At 44.4% G+C, this 13,015-nt stretch overlaps 1 protein-coding gene across 3 annotated transcripts in view; it reads left to right on the top strand.

Moving 5' to 3' along the window:
- zswim8 (zinc finger, SWIM-type containing 8) overlaps positions 1–13,015 on the top strand; it is a 183,809-nt gene that overhangs the window by 90,181 nt on the left and 80,613 nt on the right. The window lies entirely within an intron of this gene.

Here is a 13,015-nt window from a genome sequence, read left to right as displayed (position 1 = left end):
TATTCAACAAGGGAATTGGAAAACATTACAGGAAAGTCGAATTGATAATTATCCAATCAGCTGTGATCTCATTGAATGACAGAGCAGGCCCGATGGGCTGAATGGCCTACTCTACCTCTGTATCTTTATTCTTAGAAACTGCTGGCACAGCCAACAAAAGGCTGCAAAGAAAATCGTCACTTCTCTTGAACACTCAGACTTTTCATGCCTTAATTCTTCTGAGAAGGAAGAAATGTAGATTTAACTTCTGTTATTTTATTTTTATCTTTTTTATATTTCCACGAGTAAAAACTTTATTGTCCTTTTTCTACTTCCTTTTGTCCCCAACATCTGCATAATTAATTCATGTTCTGATTCAATTTAAATGGACTTTTAGTTTCCTCAGGAGGGCTTTTCCTCTAGATGACCAACAGCAACTTGCTTTTGCGTAGCGCCTTTTCAATGTAGCATGTTGTCTCAAAATGCTCAACAAGATGGAGGGTGGTTAATGTTGTGCCTTTATTTAAGAAAGGCTGCGAGGAAAAGCCTGGGAACTATAGAATAGTCAACCTGATATCAGTGTTGGGTAAGTTGTTGGAAGGGATTCTAAGAGACAGGATTTATGTGCATTTAAAGAGGTAAGGAATGGTTAGGCAACGTCGTCATGACTTTGTGCATGGGAAATCATGTCTCTTGAACTTAATTGAGTTTTTGAGGATGTGACCAAGAAGGTAGATGAGGGAAGAGCGATAGATGTTGTCTACGTGGACTTCAGTAAGGCCTTTGAGAAGGTTCCACATGGTCGAATGGTTAGTAAAGTTAGATCACGTGGGATTCAGGGGAGCTTGTCAATTGGATCCAAAGTTGGCTTGATGGTAGGATTCAGGATGTAATGGTGGACGGTTGTTTTTCAGATTGGAGGCCTGTGTCCAGTGATGTTCCACAGAGATTAGTGCGGTTTGTCATTTGCATTAATGATTTGGATGAGAATTTAGGTAATGTGGTGAGTAAATTTGTGGATGATACCAAAATTGGTGGTATAATAGAGAGTGAAAAAGGTTATCTAAGATTGCAAGGGGATCTTGATCAGTTGGGCCAATGGGCTGAGGAGTGGCAGATGAAGTTTAATTTAGATAAATGTTACAAACAAAGACAGGATTTATACAGTTAATGATAAGACCCTGGGGATGTTGTCAAACAGAGAGAGACCCAGAGATTCAGGTAGATAATTCTTAGAAAGTTGTATCACAAGTAGATAGTGGTAAAGAAGGCGTTTAGCATGCTTGCTTTCATTGCTGAGACCATTGCGTATAAGAGTTGGGATGTTATGTGCAGTTGACAGAACTTTGGTGAAGCCACTTTGGATTACTGCGTACAATTCTGATTGCTCTGCTATGCAAGGGATTTTATTAAATCGGAGAGAGTTCAGAATAGATTTACGAGGTTGTTACTGGGATTGGTAGGTTTGAGTTATATGGAGAGGTTGGATAGGCTGGGAATTTTTCCCTGAAGCATCAGAGGCTAAGGGTTGACCTTTATAGAGGTTTATAAAATCATAAGAGACGTCGATAAGGTTCAAAAAAATGGAGGGCACAATTTTGAGTTGAGAAGAGAAAGATTCAAAAGGGACCTGAGGGGCAACGTTTTCACACAGAGGGTGGTTTGTATGTAGAATGAGTTGTCAGAGAAAGTGGTTGACACAGGTACAGTTAGAACATTTAAAAGACATTTGGACAAGTACATGAATAGGAAAGTTTTAGAGAGATATGGGCAAAATGCAGGCAAATAGGACTAGTTTAATTTGGGAAACCTGGTTAGTATGGAAGAGTTGGACCAAAGGGTCTGTTTCTGTGTTATGTAACTGTATGACTCTACAAAAGCGGGTATCAATCAACATTTGATTCCAAACCACATATTAGGAAACATGGCCAGAAACTTGGCCAATGGAGTATTTTCGAGGTTGTGGGTTAGTCTGAGATGCAGTGTTTAGTCTTGGAATTCCAGAGTTTAGAGCCTTGGTAGCTGAAGGTCCCACTGCCACTGGGAATTGTAAGGGCTGAGGAAATTACAAAGGTCAGCCAATTAATGCAGGAAACATGTCCAAAGTTTGAAGGCTTTGGTGACCCTAGGGACATCCTGTTAGACTCCAGAGATCTCTGTTTGAAGTCCTGTATGGTTTGTGGGCTGGGGAGTTTGAGAAAGCAGATTCCAGTGAACTCGTGCCTTCTCTCCCTGCGATTGATCAGTGGAATCGTCCCTGAACACCACGGGCAATGTAGCACAGCCAATCCACTTAACCTGCACATCTTTGTGACTGTGGGAGGAGACCGGAGCACCTGGAGGAAACCCACGCAGATGTGGGAAGAACGTGCAAACTCCACACAGGCATTCACCCAAAGCTGGAATCGAACACGGGTCCCTGGTGCTGAGAGGCAGCAATGCTAACCACTGAGCCACCGTGCTGCCACATTTGGTGGTTGTCGGCAGGATGTTTAAATGGGCAGGAAGTGAAAATGTGTTTGTTCACGATGGGCTGCCCATGTGTGACAGTGTGGGCATGTTAGACCAGCCGGCTGGTCAATTTCAAGCTGTTGATAAGTTGCAATTTCAAAGTAACATTTTGAGAGGGTGACTAAGGCTGACCTGGCAGATATTCTGGAGTGGACATGTTGTTAATGTTGCCATAGTTGCAAAGTTGCATGTTTAAATGGGAAATTTAGTGAAACAAATGGAACCCAAGTTTTGAGGGGCACCAGTACTGGTGGAGAAAATGTTCTTTTTTTTTCAATCTGCTGAGTTCAGCTTGTATGATGATTCCAAACCTAGGTGTAAATCACGGGAGTGAATCTGACCCATGGGCAGTGGATTTGAAAATTCCTTAGCTGCAAAAAGCTGAAATGGAGGATTAGTGCCAACATTAAATGTGCAGCAGTATATCATCTTAAGAGCTTTGGCACCATTATCCATGTTGTGACATTTAATAATGGTGTCATGACATATTTTAGTGGTTTCACGTTCAATTCAAACACAGAAAGTATTGCTACTTTTTAATACTCAATCCTTCCCCCCCCCCCTCCCCACATGCCCTTTAGTAAGAACATGATGGGTGGGGGAAGGGGAAAGGGGATTTAAGATAACAACATAATTATTCCCCTTCCTACCGCATATCACATTTTCCTTCCAATTGTTTTGTCTATATGACCCTCTCACTCCCTTGCCCCACTAGCGAGTGTTTTAATCAGGAGCTTAAAATCGCTACTTTTCAAAGGCAGGCCATTCAGCCCATTGAGGAGGCACTGACCCCTTTGAAGAGTATCCCAGTCAGACCCACCCCATCTCTGTAACCCTGTATTTCCCAAGGCTAACCAACCTAACCTGCACATCCTATGGCCATTTTAGCATGGCTAATCCACCTGATCTGCCTATCTTTGGACTGTGGGAGGAAACCGGAGCACTTGGACATGGGGAGAATGTGAAAACTCCACACAGACAGTCGCCTGAGGGTGGAATTGAACCCGGGTCCCTGGCACTGTGAGGCAGCAGTGCTAACCACTGAGCCACCATGCTGCCGTTCTCTGATGTCTTGTTGCCCTGTGATGTCAATATTGCTCACACTTGTAACTCAGAAGTCTTTGGTGTTGTGTGTGAGAGGATTGAAGATGAAATAATTGCATGTGCAGCAAAGCTCTCCACTCCTCCAGACTAAGCCGAGCCCTAAACAGTACAATGGGAGCATTTTCGAATCTCTTCACAAAGCCCTTAATGCAGTGCAATGTGTTGGTCCAGGACTGTTCTTCAGTGCTGTCTCTGCCCAGGGGTAATGCTTTTAGCTTTTACAGTGTGTTTGTTTTTAGAGAGCTGGCTCCCAGTGCTCTCACTGTAAAGGATCTGTCGTTGCTTCGCCAGCTGTGTTTCAGTTTTCCCTTGACCACCCCCCCCCCCCCCAGCTCAGAGTTAGAGTCTGAATTAATGCTTCCTCCAATCCCTGCTCTAAACGAGACCACGTGGGAAAAATAGTCAGAAGGCGCTACTTGTAAGTGAGCAGATGTGGATGTTGACTGAGGGAATGGCTGATGGATCTGTCGTTTCAGTATTTTATCTCCATGTTTAGTATTCAGATTGTGCCAATGTCTTCACCTCCCTGGGCTTGGAAATCCCTTTTTAAACCTCTCTGTTGTTTTCCCCTTTTTTTCCCCTTTCTCCTGTTATGATGTCCCCTAAAGATCTACCTGGTTGCCCCAGCCTGTAGACATCAATCCTCATTTAGCCTCGGATGGCTTACTTGTCAAATCTGGTGTGAAAATGCTGTCTTGGGAACATATTACCTTGTGCTATATAAATGCAACTCCAAGACCAACACTGCTTGTCCCAATAGTGCTAGGAAATGATAACTGGCGTGTTTACAGAAGGCACTTGTAGAATCATAGAATCCCTACAGTGTGAAAGCAGGCCATTCGGCCCATCAGATCCACACTGACCCTCTGAAGAGCAGTCCACACTGACCCTCTGAAGAGCATCCCACTCAGACCCATCCTATCCCTGCATTTCCTAGGGCTAACTCACCTAACCTGCACAATCCTGAACACAATGGGCAATTTAGCATGGCCAATCCAGCTAACCTACGCATCTTTGGACTGAAGAATGGACATCTGGAGTATATCCATCTTGTCCCAGATCAGCACTTGACTCTGGAGATCTGTGCGTGGGTGAGTTTTACAAAGGGTCTGCGGAGAAGCTCAAAACTGTCTCTTCATCCAGATCCGCATCTAAAGACAAAACGAGGAACTGCGGATGCTGGAAACCCTGAAACAAAAGCAGCAATTGCTGGAAAAACTCAGCAGCTCTGGCAGCATCTGTGAAGGGAGTCAAAAGCAGAGTTAATGTTGCAGGACTTGTGACCCTTCTTCAGAACTTCATGAATGATTCTGACAAGGGGGTCACTGGACTCGAAACGGTAAGGAAGGCATGTAGCATGCTTGCCTTCATTGGCTGGGCACTGAGTTTCAAAAAGTTGGCAAGTCATGTTGCAGCTCTATAACACTTCAGTTAGGCCACCTTTGGAATATTGTGTGCAGTTCCGGACACCGCACTATGGGAAGGATGTGGAGGCTTTGCAGAGCTGCAAGAAAAGAGTTACCAGGATACTGCCTGGATTGGAGTGTATTGGCTCGAAGGAGAGGTTGCACAAACCTGGATTGTTTCCACTAGAGTGTTGGAGGCTGAGGGGTGAACTGACAAGTGTATAAAATTTATGAGAGGCATGGAAAGGGGGGATAGTCAGAGTCCTTCTCCCCCAAGGCCAAACACGATGGAAAAGCAATTCAAGGTGAGGAGGAATAGTTTAAAGGAAATGTACGAGGCCCGTTTTTTACACTGAAAGTGGCAGGTGTCTGGAACACGTTGTCAGGTGAGGTGGAGAAGCAGATATGATAGTCACATTTATGGGGCATTTAGACAGACACATGAGCAGGTAGGGAATAGGGGGATGCAGACCATGTGCAGTCAGATAGGATTAGTTTTTTTAGAATTGCATCAGCCATGGTGGGCTGAGGGGCCTGTTCCTGTGCTGTACTGTTTTATGTTCTTTAGAAAACACAAACAGGAGCAGGCCATTTGGCCCCTCCGGTCTGTTCCATCATTCAATATAATCATGGCTGATTATTCAACTCATTACCTTGTTCCCACTTTCCCTCCACTCCCTTTGATCGCTATAGTTGGAAGAACTATATCTAACTCCTTCTTAAAAACTGGAATGACCCCGTATTCAAGGCCTCTTGATCATCAGTTAAAATGCTGGTACAGCAGTTGGCAAAAATGAATTTGGTCAACTCTGTAAAATAAAGAAACGCAAAATCTCAATGGACTGAGCAAAGGGTCCCGGTCTGTTCTGGGGGCTAATGCAACCGCAGATTTTATTTACGTTGTGCTTTCACTGCATTTAAACGCTGCAAGAGGATTCTCTGAAGCAGTAAGTCTGAGCCATTTGAGATATTGTGACAGGGGATTAAAGGTTTAGTCGGGCCAGTGGGAATATCTCCATCCACCTCTCTCTCCAAAGCAGGCAATCCCATTGGCAGATCAGCAATACTCCTCCGTGTGCATGTGCAAACTAAAATGTGTATTTTCAAGTGCACATGGACTTTCAAATGCCTGCACATGGTCCATATCCCTCTATCTCCTGCCTGTTCATGCTGCTGCTGAATTCTGTTTCAGAATAATCACATCTTTCCCTCCCCAGAGCAATTCAGAAATGCACAGGGTGCTGGTGTATTTATCCTGCAAGGTTCCTGCCAAAGATGTTCAAACTCATCGTCACAGTTCAGTTGTTGGGAGAGTTTGTATGTTCCTTGGCTTGGGGTTTCTATGTTGCAACATAAAGGAGGTAACTGATCCCATTTGTCACTGTTGGGTCAATTCAGGAACTGCCACTCCACACCTGTATCCCTATCCTTTCCTTGCACTATTTAGCATTTAATTCCCCCCCTGCAAATGTGATTGCCTGGACTTTCAATTGTCATTTAATTCTTTTTTAAGATGACCAGGGTCAAAAAGTAATTTCTGCCAGTTCTCAGTTTCTGCCCCTGCACCATCTAGTGGCTGAATAAACTGCTTGGTGTCTTGACTTTTTTTTTAACACATTCATGGGATGAGGGTATTGCTGGCTAGGTCAGCATTTATTTTCCATATCAGAGGGCAAACACATTGCTATGGGTCAGGTGTCACATGCAGGTCAGACCGGGTAAGGATGGCCATTTCCCTCTCTAAAGGCCATTGGTGGACCAGATGGGCTTTTCTGGCAAACGACAATGGTTTTCAGACTTGTAATTCCAGATTTTTATTGGGTTCAAATCTGCACTCGATTCACCTTCACCTTTTACCTGAAGCAGACAAAATTAACTTGTAGTGCGCAATGACTGAAAAGAAGATGCAGTCGTGTGTAGTTCTTTCTGTACAGGAAATTCAACGTAACACAGAGAAATTTAAGAGTTTTCAAAACTTGCCTTCCTTCCTATTCCCCCCAAAAAAGCTTTAAAAATAACCTTTGATTCAAAGCTTCTTCAGTGAAGGGATTGGAAATGAAACAGTTTATTCCTTTTCCAACTTTTTGTTTTTCAATTGATTGAGCAGCAAGTTTCTGCTTTAGTGAGAGTCAAATATTACATTTGGAATCTTAGTGTCATGGAATCCAAGTGCAGGCTAATTTATGATTATTTGCTCTGTTCTGTATCTTGTGTCCCTCTGTTGAGGTCAGAGTGCCTTTCAGTAATTGAATGATCCAGTGTGCTGGAACACAGTTTAAAAAAAGCTGACCTGTAAATCTCTCGGCTCTGAGCACTACCTTCCCTCAGTCACTGTGTTCAATCCCTTCTTAAATCAACTTGAGTTGTTTATGTGGCACCATATCTGAATTTTTATCAAGTATTGACGCTGAAAGAGTGGGAGATGCCTGGCAAAGCAGCAATTTCTTTTTACCCGTATCCACGGGGGACATTTGGAGTCCCGGCCAGACCAGGGAGAGGTGACCGTTTCCTCTTCTGAATTGGGGCTCGATCATTGTGTCCGATGACCATCTGTAATTGACATGAATATGGGATTTAAGTTGGATTTGTTGTTGAGGGATGAATGTAATGCGAAGGGAGTGGTATTTGAATTTGGAACAGACCTTTCTGGACTGGAAGAGGACTGCATGCAGATCCCTGTGATAGGCCAGTCACTCAGCCCAGTGCCTGTATCTGGATGTAGGTTTGCTCGCTGAGCTGGAAGGTTTGTTTTCAGACGTTTTGTCACCATACTAGGTGACATCATCAGTGAGTCTCTGGATAAAGCCCTGGTGGTATGGCCCACATGTTTTTTAATACGTTTCGGTGTCTTTGCTTGTATCGGTTTGCGTTTTGTGGGTGTGGGGATTTGTAAAGGCCCAGCATTCCATTGATGACCCTCGAATGGTCAAAGTATAAAACTGAATGCCAAGGTCTGTTTGCACAAGCAATGTGAAATCTGCGTGAATTAATAACACCATAGTACATCCATGTCCAACCCTGAAATGCAAGGACACTCCTGACCTAGATTGTTTTGAAGAACTAAAGGCTCTTTGTGATCATGAGCAAGGCACGTGGTATCTCTCTGCGTGCTTTCTGTGATAGTTTGAGCTGTATTTTTCCAATTACTCTGTCCAGAGAGATCATTGCGCACCTCTGGAGGACTTGGGACTCAAACCCGGTTCTCCCGGGCCAGGGTTAAGGTCACTACCACTGCACCACAAGAGGTAGTCTGATTCACTCTGGGTTCTGGTACAAAATACTGCAGTAGAATTTGTGCCAATGGGACGCATGTCCCCTGAGGTAACAGACCAGGATATTTGCCTGCTGTGGCCAAATGAACAGTCACAAGGTTAAAGTGGGACCGCCCAGAATCGTACTTAAAACACAGCTATTTCTGAAATCAATCTGTTTACAGGTGTTATTTACACACGGTGCTCCAACAGCCCTGTCCACAGCTCTCATTTCATTTTCTCCTCCCTGCCTGTTTTTCGAATCAACTTGTTCAGAGATGTTATTGCACACTCTGCAGCAGGTGAGACTTGACCCTGGACCACCTGTTCCAGGGGTTGGATCACCACCACTGCATCACAAGAGTCCTGTGTATAGCCCTTGCAATTTTTTTGAGCCTGTTTTCTAACCAACCAGCTTAGCAATGTTATTACACACCTCTGAAACCGGTGGAATTTGAACATCGGCTTCCTGGGCCAAAGGCGAGGACACTACCACTGTGCTACAAGAGCATCGTGTACAGCTCTCAATTTTGTTTCTCTTTTTTTTTCTATACTTACCTATTTTACTTGTCAACCTGTTCAGAGCTGTTATGACACACCTCTGGAGTGGGAGGGACTTGAACCCGGGCCTCTCTGGTCCAGGGCAAGGTCACTACCACTGCAGCACGAGAGTCCCTTGTGTTCAGCTGTTATGGCAGCATTCATCCCTGTGTTCAGCTGCCACTCAGTCTGAGAGAAATGTCTAATCAATGTCCCAGGTTTTTGCTGGGGGGTCTTCCAGGACAGATTGAATCTCAACCCGAACATCATTGAGGTGGGACAGCCCATGAGAGAGGGGGAGCCGGAGTCTCGACTGTGTTCTTGTTTCCTTCCCCCTTTGCCACCTTCGGCCTGCCTCAGGCTTTTAGACTTGACATGTGGACCAGTTTGATAATTTGCTCTATTTTGTATCATTAATAACATATTCTTCACTGTTATTGAAGGCATAAACGTTACAACAAAGGATGCAATTACTGTTGACAGGGTTTGGGGAGACTTACAAAGCTGGGAATGAAGAATTTGTAATTTAGAGGAGAGATTTGATACATTTGAGCTTGTATGTTTTGGAAGCGATGAGTTGTATTAAAATATGAGGTGCCTAAAGTGGATTGGAAAAACCTATAGGAGAGAGACAGAGACTTTTAAAGTAGTTGACATGAAGACTGGAGAGGAGTTGAGTATTTTTTTAAACACTGAATGGAGAAAATGCACTGCCTGAGAAGATGGTCAACTTCCCATGGGGTGGGGGAGTCCAGAACTAGAGGGCAAAAGTTTAGGGTGAGAGGGGAAAGATTTAAAAGGGACCTAGGGACAACTCTTTCACACAAAGGGTGGTACATGTATGGAATGAGTTGCCAGACGATGTAGTGGAAACTGATACAATTACAACATTTAAAAGGCATCTGAATGGGAATATGAATAGGAAGGGTTTAGAGGGATGTGGGTCAAGTGCTGGCAAATGGACTGGATTACTTTAGGATATCTGGTCGGCATGGACGAGTTGGACCGAACGGTCTGTTTCTATGTTGTACATCTCTATGACACTACATCTTAAGAAGAGCACTTGGCTATTCCCCTGATGTGCTGTAACTCAGAGGACTATGGATCAGGAGGTAGAGAATCGACTGGGCTGCAGAACACAGTTTCTCACTCTCTGATCCAAACGAGATGTCTAAATAATATCCTCATGTGCTGAAAATAGTTCTACGCTTCTGTTTTGTCAGTAAAAGTTAAAACCATACAAGCAACTAAAACCAAAAAGTGCTGGAGAAACTCAGTAGCACCTGGAGAGAAGAAACAGAATTAACATTGAGTCCAGTGACGTTTTTCTTTGGAATGCAAAGTGTTAGGATATCAAAGTAAAGAGCCATCTCGCTCAGCCTGTAATGGTAGTTGGGAAGACAAGAACAAGCAAAGGCCATTCAAAGACAGCACAGTGGCTCTGGGGCTAGCACTACTACCTCACAATGCCAGAGACCCAGGTTCGATTCCAGCCTTGGGCAACTGTCAGTGTAGAATTTGCCCCTTTTCCCTGTGTCGGCGTGGGTTTCTTCTTGGTGCTCCGGTTCCTTCCCACGGGCCAAAGATGGGCAGGTCATGGAAAGTTGCCCCATTATGTTCAGGGTTGTGTAGTCTAGGTTGGTTAGCCATATGAAGTGCAGGGTTACAGGGGTGGGGAGGTGAGTCTGGGTGGGATGCTGTTCAGAGGGTTGATGTGGTCTTGATGGGTCGAATGGCCTGCTCCACACTCTGGGGATTCTATGATTTAGGCCCTTGAGTATGCTTTGCTATTTAATGAGATCATGACAGACCTGTGTCTTTGGCTTTGACTGTAAGTCCCTTGAGCCCTTTGTAGCAAAGCTCCATCGGTCTCTGATGTCAATGAATAATTGTGGGAGTGTGTGCTTTTTGTGGGGGAAAGTTCTAACCTTTTATCACAATGTTATGTGATGTATTTCTTAACCTCTTTCCCGATTGTCCTGACTTTGCTTGCAAGAATTTGTGCCCTTGTCCTAGACTTCTGACCAGCGGAATGATAAATGCGAGATGCTGCATTTTGGGAAAGCAAATCTTAGCAGGACTTATGGTAGGGTCTTAGGGAGTGTTGCTGAACAAAGAGATCTTGGAGTGCAGGTTCATAGCTCCTTGAAAGTGGAGTCACAGGTAGATAGGATAGTGAAGAAGGCGTTTGGTACGCTTTCCTTTATTGGTCAGAGTATTGAGTACAGGAGTTGAGAGGTCATGTTGCAGCTATACAGGACATTGGTTAGGCCACTGTTGGAATATTGCATGCAATTCTGGTCTCCTTCCTATCAGAAATATGTTGAAAGGATTCAAAAAAGATTTACAAGGATGTTGCCAGGGTTGGAGGATTTGAGCTAAAGGGAGAGGCTGAACAGGCTGGGGCTGTTTTCCCTGGAGCGTTGGAGGCTGAAGGGTGACAAAATTATGAGGTGCATGAATAGGGTAAACAGGAAAAGTCTTTTCCCTGGGGTCGGGGAGTCCAGAACTAGAGGGGATAGGTTTAGGGTGAGAGTGGAAAGATATAAAAGAGACCTAAGGGGCAACTTTTTCACAGAGGGTGGTATGTGTATGGAATGAGCTGCCAAAGGGAGTGGTGGAAGTGGTACAATTATAACATTTAAGAGGCATTTGGATGGGTATATGAATAGGAAGGGTTTGGAGGGATATGGGCCGGGTGCTGCAGGTGGGACTAGATTGGGTTGGGATGTCTGATCGGCATAGACAGTTTGGGCCGAAGGGTCTATTTCTATGCTGTACATCTCTCTGACTCTGACTCTAAGTCACCATTGACTCTCTCCATATCTTACTGAATACCAACCAAACCTGTAATTAAATTGCCCTTAACCTTCCACATGTTAGGGGACAACAAGCCTTGTTTTTGCATTTTCTCCTCTTAATCTCCCTCCCTTTGGGCCTTTTAAAGCAGAAGGAGCTGGTTGTTAACAGGCATTTGTAAAACAAACTCCAGATTAAAGATTCTGTTAAAGAGTAATGGCTCCTCAGACAATTGGCGTTGTCCGTGTATAAACTATACAACAAGTAATGGTTGGTTTAATGCCTTTACAGTACTGTTCTGGGAGAAAACATGAAGTTCAGACTTTTCAAAGGGATTTTATTGTTGTGAGTGTGCTGCTAGATGCTAGTAAAATGGAAAATTCACCCCCACCTTTGCCACCCCAATCCCATGTTCTCTCTCTCTCTCTTTCTCGCATGCACTCACACAAAGGCACATGGAAAAGACTGGCTAATTGGGGGTTGGTTAGCTCAGTTGGCTGGATGGCTGGTGAGTGATGCCAGCAGCATGCGTTCATCTCCCCCACGGACTGAGTTTACCATGAAGGACTTGCCTTCTCAATGTCCCCCCTCGCCTGAGGCTTGGTGATCCTCAGGTTAAACCACCATGGGTTACTTCTCTCTCTAATGAGACAGTGTCCCTATGGTCTTCTGCGACTACGGCACCTTTGCTTTTACTTAACCAAGTCTTGGGTTGTTGTCTGACAACTGGTCATCAGCTCACCGTTCCAGCAGAATAACAATACATTGTTGTGGTTCTGTTCGCCGAGCTGGAAGTTCTTGTTGCAAACGTTTCGTCCCCTGGCTAGGCGACATCATCAGCGCTCTGGAGCCTCTTGCTTCTTTGATGTTTCTTCCGGTATTTATAGTGACCACTATAAATACCGGCACTGATGATGTCGTCTAGCCAGGGGATGAAACGTTTGCAACAAGAACTTCCAGCTCGGCAAACAGAACCACAACAACGAGCACCCGAGCTACAAATCTTCGCACAAACCTTGAATAACAATACATGTTTGAGGAAGCAGAGCACAGATTCTGAAAATGAATATCCTTCCCTGTGGGGAAAGTGAGGACTGCAGGTGCTGGAGATCAGAGTCAAGAGTGCAGTACTGGAAAAGCACAGCAGGTCAGGCAGCATCCGAGGAGCAGGAGAATCAACATTTCGGGCAAAAGTCCTTCATCAGAAACCTTCCCATGGGACTAGACGTTTTCCTTTCTCTCTCCAATCTCATTTAAACTTTGCTAACATATTAACCATGGAACCTGAGAAATCAGATAATTTATCCCTTCCAAAAACAAAGGTGAGAGGAAGCTGAGGGTAAACTAGCAAGTAACATATAAGTTGACAGGAAGAGCTTCTTTAAATATGTTAAAAGGAAGGGATGGGCCAAACTGTCTGGGGCT

Source organism: Hemiscyllium ocellatum, chromosome 43, assembly GCF_020745735.1.
Source record: "Hemiscyllium ocellatum isolate sHemOce1 chromosome 43, sHemOce1.pat.X.cur, whole genome shotgun sequence".
In the NCBI taxonomy this organism is placed as follows: Eukaryota; Metazoa; Chordata; class Chondrichthyes; order Orectolobiformes; family Hemiscylliidae; genus Hemiscyllium; species Hemiscyllium ocellatum.
Note: the sequence above shows the minus strand (reverse complement) of the source record. Positions and strands in the feature narration are given on the sequence as shown.